The sequence below is a fragment of the Mauremys mutica genome, chromosome 24 (assembly GCF_020497125.1).
Source record: "Mauremys mutica isolate MM-2020 ecotype Southern chromosome 24, ASM2049712v1, whole genome shotgun sequence".
Lineage (NCBI taxonomy): Eukaryota > Metazoa > Chordata > Testudines > Geoemydidae > Mauremys > Mauremys mutica.
Window position 1 is genome coordinate 5,383,710 of NC_059095.1, and position 6,165 is coordinate 5,389,874.

Consider the following 6,165-nt stretch of genomic DNA (forward strand, 5'->3'; position numbering starts at 1 on the left):
TGGAAGGGACCTTGAAAGGTCATCGAGTCCAGCCCCCTGCCTTCACTAGCAGGACCAATTTTTGCCCCAGATCCCTAAGTGGCCTCCTCAAGGATTGAACTCACAACCCTGGGTTTAGTAGGCCAATGCTCAAACCAATTTGCTTAAATCAGCCGTGGTACCAGGTGACTGGAAGGTAGCTAAGGTAACACCAATTTTTTAAAAAGGGCTCCAAAGGCGATCCTGGCAGTTACAGGCCAGGCACTGCACAAATTGGTAGACACTATAATAAAGAACAGAACTATCAGACACGTAGATAAACATGATTTCTTGGGGAAGGGTCAACACGGCTTTTGTAAAGGGAAATCATGCCTCACCAATCTACTAGAATTCTTTGAGGGAGTCAACAAGGAAGTGGATAAGGGTGATCAGTTGATATAACATAATTAGATTTTCAGTAAGCTTTTGACAAACCACAATCTGAGGACTTCAAAACTCAGATATAGGTTAGGGGTTTGTTACAGGATTGGGTGGGTGAGATTCTGTGGCCTGCATTGTGCAGGAGGTCAGACTAGATGATCATAATGGTCCCTTCTGACCTTAAAGTCTATGAGTCTATGAGTCTATGATAAGGTCCCTCACCAAAAGTTCTTATGGAAATGAAGTAGCCCTGGGATAAGAGGGAAGGTCCTCTCATGGATCAGTAATTGGTTGAGAGATAGGACACAACAGGTAGGAATAAATGCTCAGTTTTCACAATGGAGAAAGGTGAACAGAGGGGCTCTCAAGGATCTGTACTGGGACCTGCGCTGTTCAGCATGTTCATTAATGATCTGGGAAAGGGAGTGGACAGTAATGTGGCCAAATTTGCAGATGATACAAAATAATTCACGATCGTTAAGTCCAAAGCAGACTGCGAGGAGTTACAGGGGGATCTCACAAAACTGCACCAAAGTAATGCACATTGGAAAAAATCATCCCAACTCTACATATACAGGGAGAGGGTCTAAGTTAGCTGCTATCATCCAGGGAAGAGATCTTGGAGACACCGTGGATAGTTCTTTGAAAACTCCCAGTCAATCACAGCAGAGGTCACAAAGGCTAACATATTCCAGGGCTAAGAAGTGAAATTTTTGGGGGGGTGGTGGACCTCTTGCTCTTCTTCATTAAGAATTCACAATTTTAATTAACTAATTAATCAGAATTATATGTGGATTGCTCCTTGTGAAGCAAACCCACCCCCCGCCCAGCCCTCAGGTCTGAAGGCTTGGTGTGTGTTTGCCACTTACCTTTCCAGGGGACACTCGGTGGAAACACTGTTTGGATAAACATATCATCAGCTGATGTAGGTCAGCAAAGCTCAGCTGAAGGCAATGAAGCAAAGTCGATTTACATCAGCTGAGGTTCCCACACAACCAAGCTCTTCTCCGCTTGTGCTCATCAGTGGTGTAACTGCCCCCTGTGCAGAGTGCTAGAAACCACGTAGCTCCTGTTTGGAGGAGTTCGGTTGTGCCTACGCCTTGCGATGTCTTGCTGCACGGCGGGGAACGTCGCCCTGCGAGTGTTAGAGGAAAGGTGTTTGTGGAATCGTGGAGAATGAACAGGCTCGGCAGCGTTCGATTTTAATCCACAACTGTGAGTACAGGAGGATTTCAGCTGACACGTGGAAATCGACAAAAGAGAATATGAAGCGGTAACAGGCCGGTGCCTGCAAGATCTGGTGTCACTAGCCCCTCAGCTCAGCCTTGCAGGGAGCCCTCTGTAGCCCTAGTGCCCTGCTAGGGTGACCAGATGTCCCAATTTGATAGGGACAGTCCTGATTTGGGTTTTTTTCCCCTTATATAGACACCTATTACCCCTCCACCCCCATCTTGATTTTTGACACTTGCTGTCTGGTCACCCTACCTGGGAATGAGGGAGCGGGGCTCTGACAGCGGAGCTGCAAAGAGCTGCCTGGGCTGCTGTGGGGTGGGGGTGGCACCCGATCTCTGCAGGCACAAGATGCAGGGGAGGCTGCCGTCATCCTGGCCCAATGGGGCAGAGCCCCCTGGGAGGAGGCCACCCTGCTGCTGAATGGCTCTGTCCCTGGGCAGAAGCCATTCAGCAATGGGGTAGCCTCCCCTGAGGCTGGGGACTCATCCTCCTTGTGCTCCTGCCTGGGGGGGTCTCTGCTCTGCCAGATCAGGATGACTGCCCCCTCCCTCACACCTTCTGCCCAGGGGGACACCCTTGGGCCCCTCGACAGTGCGAGCATCCCCATACAGCCCCGCAGTCAGGTCAGTCCTAACCCTAACCCTAGTCCCAGCCCTGCCCCGCCTTAGTGTCCTGCAAGGGTAAAAATCAAAATAGCTAAACACAGAAAAAATCCTTTAACATTGTTTTTTTTTAAATGGATCAAAATCAGAAAAATAAATAAAAATCAAATTCTGCCAGCCTCAGCGTGAAAGGCAACACGTCAGTGGAAACCATCCTGGTGAGGGGTTTGTTGTTAGTGAAAGAGTCCCCGGCCTGAATGAACAGGGTGGATTTGCTTCAACCTGGATTGTTTTGCTATGGAGGTTTCTGCCCTAACCCTCTGTTAAACCACGGGTGCAGCTGCCTGGTTTTTCCTCACTGTTCCCTCTAATCCCTTGTCATCTAATCCTTATCATCCCCCCAGGACCAGCTTGTCCTTGTATTTTAATTAAAAGCCATGTCAGGCTATGGGATCACAGACTGAAAGTGTTAAAAGCGGTCGTGGAGTCGAGGGTAAATGTTACCGCTTCTCACCTGGGGAATACAGAGTTTACCTCCATGCCTGCCTGGCCTGGAACAGCAGAAAGGTTAGTATGTCCACTACTTCTTCTTTTTTTTTTTTACCATGACACCACTGGTTTAAAGTAAAATCCAATTGAGAGAGATTTGCAGAAAGCGTGATTCAGGTTAGATATTAGAGAAAACTTTCTAACGATAAGGATCATTAAGCACTGGACCAGGTTACCTAGGGTCTGGGAGGTTTTTAAGATTAGACCAACATCTGCCGGGGATGATCTAGGTACAGGTAACCCTGCCTCAGCACAGGGGAATGGGTTAGATGGCCCCTTGAGGTCCCTTCCAGCTCTATGTTTCTATGATTCGATGGTGGGATTGAAGAGTCAAGCAAGGTTTGACTCAGGGAAGGAAATGAGATGCCAATGTGCCCACCATGAGATTTAGAGGGACCCTCTTGTGGGTCGTGGGTGATTTGCCTGCTGCAGGGTGTTTTTGTGGCTCTCAATATTTGCTGAGGCTAGCAGCAGGGTGGGGCGTAATTTCCCCCCGTCTGTCTAAGGCATGGTTCTTATACCTTCCTCTGAAGCAGCTGGTGCTGGCTACTGGCAGAGACAGGATACTGGACTAGATGGATTAGGGATCTGATCCAGTCTGGCAATGCCCATGTTTCCTGTAAAGGGCATATCTGGAGTCAGTCTTGTACCTACATATGAGTCAGTCTTGCAAGGGCAAAATCCAGGCCATGCCAGGTTCTAACCCTAAAGTCCCTGCTCTGATCTGTAGATCCCTGCAGCCTCCCTTTGTAGTTCTGCATTGTACAAGATCGGTCGCCGTTGTCCTGGGCAGGGAGCAGGAACCCTGAAATCATCCATGCATCCCTAACAAAGATCTCCAAGGATTATACATTGAAAGCAGAGATGGGTTTGAACCACCCCCCGTCTCCCAAGTTCCTCCCACCTTTGGTGCGATATGTGATGTCAACACCTGGGATCCGGGTCTGTATTTTGGGTGGAATTCACCCCTGTGTAGAGGGCCCGAATGAGGCCTCTGTCCTGGACAAGCCCCAGTTTCAAAGCTGGTCTGCTAGCCCTCTGTACCACCTGATATTCCTCCCTTTGCTTCTAGAGCCTGTGTCATGTTTAAAGCAGTAATAATGAAACAATGTTAAACAACCATCTCAAAGCACTTTACAAAGATGGTGAAGTAGCCTCAGACCTGCCCTTAGGTGGAGAAATTCAGGCACAGAGAAGGAAAGTGACTTGTCTGTGGTCACCCAGCAAGTTGATGGCTGAGCCAGGAACAGAGGAGAGGAACATCTCCTGTCGTTCATTCCCAGCTTCTGGCAAATGAAATTAATAGGCAACAGGTTTAAAACAAACAAAAGGAAGTACTTCTTCACACAATGCACAGTCAACCTGTGGAACTCCTTGCCAGAGGATGTTGTGAAGGCCAAGGCCAAAACAGGGTTAAAAAAGAACTAGATACATTCATGGAGGATAGGTCCACCAATGGCTATTAGCCAGGATGGGCAGGAATCATGTTCCTAGCCTCTGTTTGCCAGAAGCTGGGAATGGGCGACAGGGGATGGATCACTTGATGATTCCCTGTTCTGTTCATTCCCTCTGGGGCACCTGGCATTGGCCCCTGTCGGAAGACAGGATACTGGGCTAGATGGACCTTTGGTCTGACCCAGTATGGATCTGTTCTTATGTTCTTATGACATGACCTTCGCTATGAAAGACGGATCTTTACTGCTCCCTGTGCGGCCCAAACAATCAATACAGACCCATTTCCACATGAAAGCTGGTGAATTTATATTTTGCCTTCTCACAAAAAGCCTTTTAAAGTATCAGACTCCTGTGGAGACTTTCATCTTTACATAAGGTGGCACTAAGGACAGGTCTGATCTTTGCCCTTGCAGCACACAGAGTGGGTTAAAATGCTCCGTAAATAGGAGATTTTGCCTAAGTTTGTCTTCATGTTCTGAGTGGATGCACCATTGGGGTTTGTAATCTGATGCCTTTTCATTCCCCTTGTCCCATTTTTTTTCTCAGATGACAGTAGCTCAGCATGGACGGAGAACACGAAGGGCCTGATCCATCTATGCCCTGCACTGTGGGCCCGATTTTTCATTGCCTGCACCTTTAGCAGTCATTTACACTAGTGCGAAGTGGGAGCATTCTGCTCTGGATTCTGCACAAGCTATAGGACAATGATCAACCGGTCCCCAGGCATGCATCTAAAATACCCCCTCCTTAACAGCTACGTTGGGCACGGGGAGGAAAATGTGTGGGCAGAACTCCCCACGATCACAATAGTGGGGTACACACATTCAATACCCCTCTGACCTGACCCACAATTCTGGCTGAAGCCATATCCCAGAGCAATGAGATGGGGCTAGGAACATGTGAACCAGTTTTTGCAGTGATGGCCTGTTATGTCAGTCTCACATGCCTCACCCCCACTGCGGAGCTGGAGTGCCCTTTGAAAAGTGGCAGGCTGTGCCAGCTCCTTACCGGGGTCTGCAAGGCACATCCACAAAGGATCAATGAGTCATTTAAATGCCAGGTCAAGAGCTCTCCACTGAGAACATTATTCTCTCTGCTGGGATTTTTTGCAGCAGTTAAAGCAGGGAGGCCTCATCAAGCCAAACCCCCATGAGTCCACGGAGCCCTGAACCACTTATCCCAAAACTCCCTCGTCCAAAGCTCCAGTGGTTGGAATGAGCGAGATCCAGACTGGAAGCAGTGCAAGAAACGAGAGTTTTTCAGCATCCAAACTGGCCTGGCTGCAGTGAGACCGAGGGTGCAGTTAGCAAGTGCCACAAACTCCTTTAGAGCCCAGAGTGGTTCCCACTGAGTCAGTGGCAAAGATTGAACTGTTAGAGCCGGACCCAAAGCTCGCTGGAGTCAATGCAAAGAGTCTGCTTGGCTTCAGTCAGCTTTGGATCCGTATGGAATGGAGACAAACCCCACACGGACCTGGAAGGGTTAATGAGCTGCTGTCAGCCCAATCAGCCCCCCTCCCTGCACCCACCCGTAGAGGGTGTCAGGCCAGAAGGGAGAGAGCCCACTCCTCTGGGGATAAGAGGAGATCAACAGTGAGAGATCAGTGGTGAGGGAAGCTCGTTTGGAGCTTGGAAGTGGGCTCAGATTGTGCATCTCTGGAGGGAAGGCAGGTCCTGATGGGGAACTATTTGGAGAGACCTGGGGACCTGCCAAAGGTTCTTAAACCAGGCCCTGACAATGGCATCTCCCACCGGCAGCAGCAGGAGAGCGACGGAGAGCTGAGCCCAGAGGGTGCAGGGATGCATGACCCTAAAGGGGCTACACCTAGAACTAAGCCCAGTTGGGGCAAAGACTCTTATTTTGCGCTTGCTTGGGCTGTGACCTTGGACTCTTGCCACCCTGGCCGGAAGGGGATTGAACTTGGCCA

At 49.4% G+C, this 6,165-nt stretch overlaps 1 long non-coding RNA gene across 1 annotated transcript; it reads left to right on the forward strand.

The window, feature by feature from the left end:
• Positions 1-1,427: 1,427 nt before the first annotated feature.
• On the forward strand, positions 1,428-5,795 carry LOC123356100. Its single transcript, XR_006575283.1, has 3 exons — positions 1,428-1,614; positions 2,639-2,801; positions 4,785-5,795. It is a non-coding gene; the product is annotated as an uncharacterized LOC123356100 (long non-coding RNA).
• Positions 5,796-6,165: the final 370 nt, after the last annotated feature.